Source organism: Chrysochloris asiatica, unplaced genomic scaffold, assembly GCF_000296735.1.
Source record: "Chrysochloris asiatica unplaced genomic scaffold, ChrAsi1.0 scaffold00176, whole genome shotgun sequence".
In the NCBI taxonomy this organism is placed as follows: Eukaryota; Metazoa; Chordata; class Mammalia; order Afrosoricida; family Chrysochloridae; genus Chrysochloris; species Chrysochloris asiatica.
In genome coordinates, this window is record NW_006408694.1 from 1,365,122 (window position 1) to 1,375,618 (window position 10,497).

Consider the following 10,497-nt stretch of genomic DNA (forward strand, 5'->3'; position numbering starts at 1 on the left):
ACATTCCATTGGGTCACCTCTCTTTGGAATGGGCACAAATATGGATCTCTTCCAATCAGTTGGCCAGATAGTTGTCTTCCAAATTTCTTGGCAGATATAAGTGAGTGCCTCCTGTGCCACTTCACTTTCTTGAAATATTTCAATTTTTATTCCATTAATTCCTGGTGCCTTGTCTTTTCCAATTCCTTCAATGTACCTTGGACTTTCTCCTTCAGTATCATTGGCTCTTGATCATATGCTACCTCTTGAAATGGCTGAACATTAGCCATTTCCTTTTGGTACAGTGACTCTGTGTATTCCTTCCATCTTCTCTTGATGCTTTCTACATCATTCAATAATTTGCCCAGTGAATCTTTCAATAATGGTATTCCTAAAACAATTGAGCTCTTGAAGAAGCTGCACATAGACCAAGAGGCAGCTTGGTTTAAGCTAAGTGGTTTAAAATCAGAAATGGTGTACACCAAGAGTATAGATTTTTCACCATATATGTTCACTCTGTATGCTGAGCAATAATCCAAGAAGCAGTATTATATGAAGAAGAACATGCCATCAGTTTTGGAGGAAGAGCCATAACCTGCAATATGCAAGTGACATATCATTGCTTATTGAAAGTGAAAAGGACTTGAAATGCTTATGGATGATGATCAAAGACTACAGCCTTCAGTATGAATTGCCCGTCAATGTAAACAAAACAAAAATCCTACAACTGGATCAATAAATATCATCACAATAAATGGATAAAGGATTGAATTTGTCAAAATTTCTATTAGCTTGGACCCACAATAATTGCTTCTGGGAGCAGCAGTAAAAAATCAAAGGACATATTACATTAGGCAAATCTGTTGCAAAAGATGTCAATTTGAGGACTAAAGTCTATGCATGTGAAAGTATGACAATAAAAGAATTGGTACATTTGAATTATAGTATTTGCAAAAAATACTGGAAGTACCATGTACTGCCAGAAGAACAAAACAAATACTGGAAGAATTACAGCCAGAATATGACTTAAAGCAAGAATGGTGAGACTTTCTTTCTCATACACTGAACATGCTATCAGGAGGAACTATTCCCTAGAGATGCACATCATGCTTAGAAAAGTGGTGGGTAGGAAGACCCTCAACAAGATGGCTTAGCACAGTGACAAAAACAATGGGCTCAAACATAACAATTGTAAACACAGGACTAGGCAGTGTTTCATTCTATTGTGCATAGGTGGCTATGAGTTGAAAGCGACTTCATGGTTCCTAACAACAACAACTACAGTAGAGCTCACTGGACCTTGTGGTCGTATGGTCCAAGTGGCAGCACGTAATTGACAAAGCCAAGGTGGTCATGCTCCATAATATATAGCAGCAACAAAGTAGTAATTAGAATCATCTGTATGGACTTATGGTATTGGCTATTTAGGCAGATAGCAGCATAGTGGATTACGAGCTGGACTGCTAACTGCAAGGTCAGCAGTTCAAATCTACCAATCACTCTCCAGGAGAAAAATAAGGCTTTCTGTTCCTGTAAAGATTTACAGCCTCAGAAACCCTATACAGAGTTGCTGTGAGTAGGAACTGACTTAGTGGCACAAAACCACTATCACTACCACTAAGGCAGAGTTCCCCTAAGAGTAAAATATATGAGAATCCTATTAAATATTTAGTAAATATTGATTGATGTATTCAAGCAGAATAATTCTAGGTCAAATTAATGGTAATTTAACTTGAATCACCAGTATAGATAGTCATAGCCTCTCAATCAATTCACAGACTTGAGCCAGTTGACACATCTCCTTGAATGTGAGGGAGGCTGAGTCCCCTTGAGAAAGAATCCTACTATACCATCAAAAATGCATACTGTTAATCTTCCTTCTAGCCTATCCTAAAGGGATCTATCATTTTTTACTAGAGTGACTTTTCATTGGGGTTAAGGAAATCAGAGTTTTCAGGCTCTGCAATGACACTAATTCCAGGAGACTTCAAATGACACTGTGGCCTACCATCCAGAGTTGGGGCATATAGAAGTCAAGTTATTAATGGGGTCTTAGCTATGGTCCATTTTACAGTGGGTCCCCAAACTCATCTTTTAGTGATTTCTCCAGTTCCAGAATGCATAATCAGAATAGACGTACTCATCAACTGGCAGAACCCCTACATTTGATCCCTGACATGTGGAATAAAGGGAGTCCTGGTGTGGTGCCATAGGATAAGCACTAGACTGCTAATCCCAAAGTCAGTGGAAACCCACCAATCAATCCTTGGATACCCTATACATGTTCACTATGAGTCAGAACTGACTTGAAGTTACTTAACAACAACAACATGGTAGGAAAAGCCAAGTGGAAGTCATTAGAATGATGTCTACCTAGGAAAAGAGTAAGCCTAAAGCAATTCATGGAGGGATTTCAGAGACTAGTGCCACTATCAAGGACTTGAAATATACAGGGGTGGTGATTCCCACTACATCCCCATTTTACTAGTCTACTTGTCCTGTTCAAAAAACAGATGGATCTTGGAAAATTATGGTGGATTATCATAAACTTAACCCGGTGGTGACCCCAATTGTAACTATTGTTCCAAATACAGTTTTATTGTCTGAGCAAATTAATGCATCTCCTGGTACCTGCTATGTAGCTATGGATCTTACCATTGCTTTTTGCTCAATTCTAGTTCCAGAGCATCACAAGAAGCATTTGTTGTCATCTGGAAAGGCCATAAATACACCTGCACTGTTTTATATCAAGGTATATCAACTTTCTAGCACTATGTCACAATTTAGTCCACAGGGACATTGCTCTCCTTTTCTTGTTACAAGACACAGTACTGATTCATTACATTGCTGATATTAACCCAATTGTACCTAGTAAGGAAGAAGTATCAATGACTTTTGCATGCTAAAGGATGGGAAATTAACTCAACAAAAATTCAGACTCCTTCCATCTCAATGAAATTTCTAAGGATTCAATGGTGTGTGGCACGTCAATATATTCCTATTAAAGTAAAGGTTGGTGCTGTGGGTTAATGTGCTGGACTGTAAAGCCAGTTTGAACTGCAAGGTCGGCAGTTCAAGCTCACCAGCCACTCCTTGGAAACCCTATACATGGTCACTATGAGTTGGAACTGACTTAACAGCACTTCAAATCCTCATAACTAAAAAGAAGGAACAATGCATGGTAAGTCTTTTTGGATTTTGGAGTTAACATATCCCTCATTTGGCTGGCCTATTTATCAAGTGACTTGAAAAGTTTCTAGTTTTGAATGGAGTCTAGAACAAGAGTAGGCTCTGCAACAGGTTCAGGCTTCTGTGCAAGCCATTCTGCTACTTGGGTCATATGACCCAGTTAATCCAATGGTGTTTAAAGTGTCAGTAGCAGACAGAGATATGATTTGGAATCTTTGGTAAACCCCTCTTGTCTTGGTGAATCATACTTCAGATCCTCAGGATTTTGTAGCAAAGCCTTACTCTCCTTTGCAGATAACTACTCTCTTTTTGATAAACAATACTAGGCCTTAGTAGAGACTGAAGCCTAACCCTGGGTCACCAAGTCACCATGTGACCTGAGCTACCAATAATGAATTGGGTGTTGTCTAACCCACAGAGTCATGAAGTTAGAAGTGCAAAGCAGCACTCCATCATTAAATAGAAGAGGTAACTCATGCTTGGTTTATAGATGATTTTGCATGATATGCAGGCATTACTCAAAGATGGACAATAGCAGCAATACAAACTCTTTCTAGGACTTCTCTGAAGGACAGAGGTGAAGGGAAATCCTTCCAATTGACAGAACTTTGCGCAATGCACCTGCTTGTTCATTTTGCTTGGAAGGAGAAATGACCAGATATGCTATTGCATACTATCACATGGGTTGTGGTTTGTCTGAATAGTAGGGAATTGGGAGGAACATGATTGGAGAACTGGTGACAAAGAGGTATGTAGAAGAGGTATGTAGATAGATCTCTTTGGATGGGCCCAAAAGTGAAGCTATTTGTTTCTCCTGTGAATGATCACCAGAGAGCTACCTCAGCAGAGAAGGTTTTTTGTTTTGTTTTAAAGTTTTTATCATGAATTAAGTGAAAGTTTATAGGGCAGATGATCAATTTTACATTCAATAAATCATATTTTATTTCATTGCAATGATTACAATCCCCTCCATGTCCTATCAGTCAACAGTATTAACCTCTATTACCTTTTCATTTGTACATATACAAACAGAAAACACATATTCATTTAAATGTCCCAAAGGCACACTTTGCAAGCCAGCCTCCTGTCTGCAGGTGCACAGCTGATCATGGGCCTAGAGTCCTTAACTGCTCAATCACTTGATGCCATGACCCCTGCTACTGTCTCAGCAGAGAATCATTTTAACAATCAAGTGGATAGGATGGTATAATCTGTGGAAACTGATTATCCTCTTTCTCTAGTCACTCCTATCATTGCCATTTGGGCTCATGAATGAAGTGGTCTTGGTGTCAGAGGTAGAGGTTATGCATGGGCTCAGCAGCTGCATTGACTACAGCCACTGCCGAATACCCACCAAATCTGCCAGCAGCATAAACCAACACTAAGTCCACAATCTAGGACCATTTCTACGAAAGATCAGTTAGCAACCTTGTGGCAGGCTGATTCTTCCATCATGGAAAGAACATTATTTTGTTCTTATTGAATAGACATTTACTTTGGATATGGATTTGTCTTTCATGCTCTCAATGCTTCCGCCAAAACTACCATCTGTGAACTTACAGAATGCCTTATCCACCACCAGCATATTCCATACAGCATCACCACAGACCAAAGGACTTATCTCACAGCAAATGAAGTGTGGCAGTGGCACTGTGGGTTAATGTGCTGGACTGCAAAGTCGGTTTGAACTGCCAGGTTAGCAGTTCAAGTTAGCTAGTTGCTCCTCAGAAACCCTATACAAGATTGCTATGGGTTGGAACTGACTTGATGACACTTGCCAACAACAGCAATTGGTCTATGCTCATGGAGTTCACTAGTCTTTCCATGTCCTCATCATCCTGTATTGGATAGCTTGGTTGAATGATGGAATGGCCTTTTAAAAACACAATTACAGCACCTGCTAGCTTGGGGCAATGTTCTCTAAGAAGTCTGTATATACTCTAAACCAGTGTTCAATGTAAGAAAAGTGTGTGCCAGGGTTGTATTCTTTTACCATATGTATTCAATCTGTATGACAAGCACATAATCTGAGAAATTGGGTTATATTAAAAAGAACGTGGCATCAAGATTGGAGGAGGCTCATCAACAACCTACAGTATGCTGATGATACAACATTGCTTGTTGAAAGTGAAGAGGACTTAAAATATTTTCTGATGAAGAACAAAGACCACAGCCTTTGGTATGTAAGCCATCTCAATGTAAAGAAAGCAAAAATGCTTGCCACTGAATCAATAAAAAACATATGGAGAAAAGATTGAAGTTGACAAAGACCTCATTTTGATTGGATCCACCATCAACACTCATGGAAGCAGCAATCAAGAAATCAAACAATATATTGCATTAGACAAATCTGATGCACAAGCCCTCTTTAAAGTGTTAAAGAGCAAAGATATCAGTTTGAGGACTAAGATGTGCTGACCATAGTATTTTCTATAACCTCATATGCATGTGAATGTTGGACAATGAATAAGAAAAACCATAGAAGAATTGATGCATTTGAGTTATATTGTTGGAAAATAATGTTAAAAGTACCACGGACTGCCAAAAGAACAAACAAATCTGTCTTGGAAAAAGTACTGCCAGAATGCTCCTAGGAAGCCAGGGATGGCTAGAATTTGTCTCTTTTACTTTGGACATACTGTCAGGAAGGCTCAGTCCCTGGAGAAGGCTATCACATTTGGTAAAGTGCAAGGTCAGAGAAAAATAGAAAGACCTCCATTGAGATGGATTGGCATAGTGGCAGCAGCAATGGGCTCAAATGTAGCAATGATTGTGAGGTTGGTGCTGAACCAAGCAGTGGTTCTGTTGTGTACAGGGTTGCTAAGAGTTGGAACTGAGTCGATGGCACCTAACAACAACAAAAACTACAAATATTCAGAAGTAGCCTGTTTCTCCTTCTTCCTAGTCTGTCTTAGTCTGAAAGATTGCTGAAAGCAGCCCACCATTGGTGACCCTGCTGGCATCTAAAATAATGATAGCATAGTTTCCAGCATCACAGCAACAATTGAAGCCACTACAGTATGACAAACTGATAGACAGGTGGTGTACTATTATTGTATAGCTCTCTTCAATTTGTTATAGTTCATTTTATCTAATTTGGAGCAATTTCATGTTGTGTAAATATTTATTATAGTTATGTTCTCTTAGTGGATTGACTTTTTTTTTTAATATATATCATTTTATTACAAATTAAAAAAAAAAGCAACATCCTAAAAACCCCGAAATTTACTATTGAAACTAATTCCTAGGAGTTTGCTGTGCTACCATACACATGTCAAGAAATTAAAGAACCATTAAATATTTAGAAACATTCAACACCAGAAGCTTTCAAATCTAACTGTATGTAGTAGTCCCGTAAAAAGCTACAACCTGCATTTTTAAAAAGTATTTTCTCCGTGAAGAATCTTATCAGCTATACAAAATTCTGTACAGTTTTTATACTGAAGCTAATATTGAGCTGCACTAGAATTCACATTCTTAGCTAAACAATTGCCTGAGCACACATGCATACTCCACACATTATTACAGGATAGCGACTTATTCTTCATCTTCTTCCTCATCATCTTCATCTTCTTCTTCCCCCTCCTCCTCATCTTCTGGTTCGTTCTTCTTTTTTGAGCCTGTTGGCCTGCCAGGACCCTTCTTTCCTGCTTCACTTTTGCCCTTGGCACGGTATGCGGCAATATCCTTTTCGTATTTCTCCTTTAGCTTGGCTGCTTTCTGCTCATATGGTTGTTTATCTTTGGCTGATTGTTCAGACCACATTTCACCCAATTTTTTTTGCAGTATCCCCAATGGATAGGCCCAGGTGTTCACTTTTGATCTTTGGGTGATGTTCAGAGCAAAATAGGAAGAAGGCCTTTTAGGGGCATTGGGATCCTTTTTTTTTCCTTTCTTATCACCCTAGGGAGGCACGTAATTTTTCATTTCCCTGTCATAGCGAGCCTTGTCACTTTTTGCCATATCTTCAAACTTCGACTTTTCCTTTGCAGACATGGTCTTCCATCTCTCGGAGCACTTCTTGGAGAACTCGGCGAAGTTGACGGACGAGTCGGGGTGTTTCTTCTTGTGCTCTTCCCGCCACGTCTGCACGATAAAGGCATACGAGGACATCTTGCCCCGCGGCTTGTTGGGGTCTCCTTTGCCCATCGTGAGGCACGGCGCCTGGTATGAGTCAAAAATCTTTTCTTCAGAGTCGTGCGAAGCGGCCGGATCCTAATGAGACGCTTCCTCCCAAGGGCTCCGGTGTGAACTGATTTCTAGCTAACGCAATCCTCAGCCTCTTGTTTTGCAGAGTTCTCCGCGCCACTGCAACATGACGAGTTGGATTGACTTCTTAACCATTATATAATGCCTTTCCTTTTTCTCTTATGATGTTGCTTGATGCAAAATTTATATTATCAGAAATTAACATGAACACTCCTGCTCTTTTTGGTTATTGCTTGCCTGATATATCTTCCATCTTTAAGCTACTAACCATTTGTCTTTGTGTCTAAAGCTTGATTATTGTAGGCAACATACTGATGGTTCCATTTGATTGGCACATTTAAACCTCTTATATTTAATGTAATTATTACTAGATATGAATTTACTGCTGTTATTTTATTATGCCTTTAAAATATTTTTTGGTTTTGGTAATGATTTCTTTATACGGTTTAATACTCTGTACTGTGTTATGTTTGTTGTTGTTAAGTACCCTGGAGTCAATTCCGACTCATAGTGACCCTGCAAAGGGTTTCCAAGGCTGTAAATCTTTACGGGATAAAGACCATTTGCCTTTATCCAGGAGAACACCTGGTAGTTTCGAATGACCTACCTTGAGATTAGCAGCCCATTTTGTAACCATTACGCTACCAGAGCTCCTTCAGGATTGGAGGAAGACTCATTAACAACCTGCAATATGCAGATGATACAACCTTGCTTACTGAAAGTGAAGGGGACTTAAAACATTTATTGATGAAGATCAAAGAGCACAACCTTCAGTATGGATTACATGTCAATGTAAAGAAAACAAAAATCCTCACCACTGGACCAATAAACATTCCTATCAATGGAGAAAGATTGAAGTTGTCAAGTACTTCATTGTTCTTGGATCAGCTATCAACACTCACAAAAGCAGCAGTCAAGAAATCAAACAACGTATTGCATTAGGCAAATCTGCTATACAAGACCTTTTTAAAGTGTTGAAGAACAAAGATGTCAGCTTGAGGACTAAGGTGCCCGTGACCCACCCAAGTCAAGGTATTTTCAATAACCTCGTATGCATGTGAATACTGGACAGTGGGTAAGGAAGACTGTAGAAGAATTGATGCTTTTGAGTTATGGTGTTGGAGGAGAATATTGAAAGTACCATAGGCTGCCAAAAGAAACATAGATCTGTGTTGGAAGAAGTGCAGCCAGAGTGCTCCTTGGAGGCCAAGATGGCCACACTTTGTCTCTCATACTTTGGACATATTGTCAGGAGGTACCAGTGGCTAGAGAAGGATATCATGTTTGGTAACATGGAGGGTCAGAGAAAAAGAGGAAGACCCTCAACCAGATGGATTGGCCAAGTGGCAGCATTGATGGACTCAAGCATGGCAACAGTGGTGAGGTTGGTCCCGGATCAGGCTGTGTTTTGTTCTGTTGTGCATAAGGTCGCTATGGGTCGGTACCAACTCGATGACACCTAACAACAACAACAATAACAACAACAATGGTATAAAAGGAGTCCTGGTGTGGCGCTGTGGATTAATGTGCCAGACTGCAAAGCCGTTTGAACTGCAACTTCATGCTTACCAGCTGCTCCTTGGAAACCCTATACAGGGTCATTATGGGTCAGAACCGACTCGACGGCACATAGTAACAATAACAATGGTTTCAAAGGTCACTTTGATACCATACTACTCAGTGGAGATTCTACCTTCCTCCATGACCTCTGGATCTAGACTCCCTCTTGAAAGCTTGTAATCCAGTCACTTCTTGCCTTTGTGCCCCCCCCTCCTTGGGTAGCCAATGTCCAAGTTGCCCATCCCTGTCTACTCTGTGTATGGAGGGGGTGAGAATGATCCTTGTTGTAAAGATTTGTTTCCTCTTTTGAGCTATTGCATCCATAGGTATAGGTCAAGTTCATCAAATTGTATCAGATTACTCTTTTTTCTTCTTTCTTCTTCTAGTTGAGTTCTGATCATCCAGTCATTTAAGCCAGGTCAAGTGGGTAGATTCAATTACGGGTGTTCTTGTGCATCTCCCATTACTTCATATCTGCTGGATGCTTCACTCTCCGCTCTAGTCCTCTGTGGCCACGTCACTGTGTCTAGGCCCAGAAGTCTCCAGGTCTTGTCATACTGCTGGCCAACCAGGTCTCAACCTGGGTTCACAGGAGTGTGTTGAACTTGGTAGGACTTAGCTCACAACTTCATTGCTGTTTTTCTCCACTTCCCCTTACCGGTGCTTTTGTATTCCCCTTGAGTCTTTGTCTTGGAAGGGGATTTGTTCTGAGGGGACCCGACCATTTGCCTTGATGACGCCCAGGAGAACAGCTTGCTTGTTCTTGTAGTAGTCTATCAGACTACCGTTATTGTTTTTGATTTTTCCTGCCAGTCTTTCTTTCAAGAAGAATGTTCTGTTCTTCTAGCAGCTCCAAACTGGTCTGCTTGTCCTTTCAAATGGAAATTTTCCTCCTCAGAAGATTCTGGAAGCAGTTCAGGATTCCATCTATGGTCTTATGCAATGCAAAGGCTCCGCAGGAAGCCTCCTTCACTGGGCAAATTCTACCTCCATTTTAGGTAGTCCAGTCAGTTATAGGCTATAGATGGACTTACAAGCTTTCTCTCATGATGTTTCTGGCTATTCCTTTCTCTCCCCCTTAAATGGTCTATTTTACAGTGGTAGGCAAGGGAAACCAAGATTCAAAAGACAGCCAAGCATCTTAACATTATTTCCCCTTTTTTACCCATTCAAACCATACCTCAGTCCCTTTATCCCAGCGCCCTGTTGTTCCAAGGTTGTACATACATCATTATTTACCCCAGTCCCACTTAGCCCATGCAAACCTGCCTATCTGTTCTCCCATCTGCCTTGTTCTTCCATTCTTTTCCTGCTTCTTGTGTATTGCCTCCCCCTACTCCTGCTCCCAGCACCTAAGGTTTCCTGTGCTCCATATTCCTCTCCCTCCCCTCACTTCACCCTATACATCCCAGGAACCAGCAAATAATTTTTTTTAACGCCTTTTAGGGTGGGTTCTTTTTTTTTACTCTTTTACAATAATTGTCCTATGCAGTGTTACTCCTTTTGTAACTGACTAATTTCACTGTGCATAATGTCCTCAAGGTTGATCCATGTTAAGCA

At 40.4% G+C, this 10,497-nt stretch overlaps 1 pseudogene; it reads right to left on the reverse strand.

Annotated features, from left to right (window-relative positions):
* Window positions 1-6,705: 6,705 nt before the first annotated feature.
* On the reverse strand, window positions 6,706-7,317 carry LOC102834102 (annotated as a pseudogene).
* Between the last annotated feature and the right edge of the window lie 3,180 nt (window positions 7,318-10,497).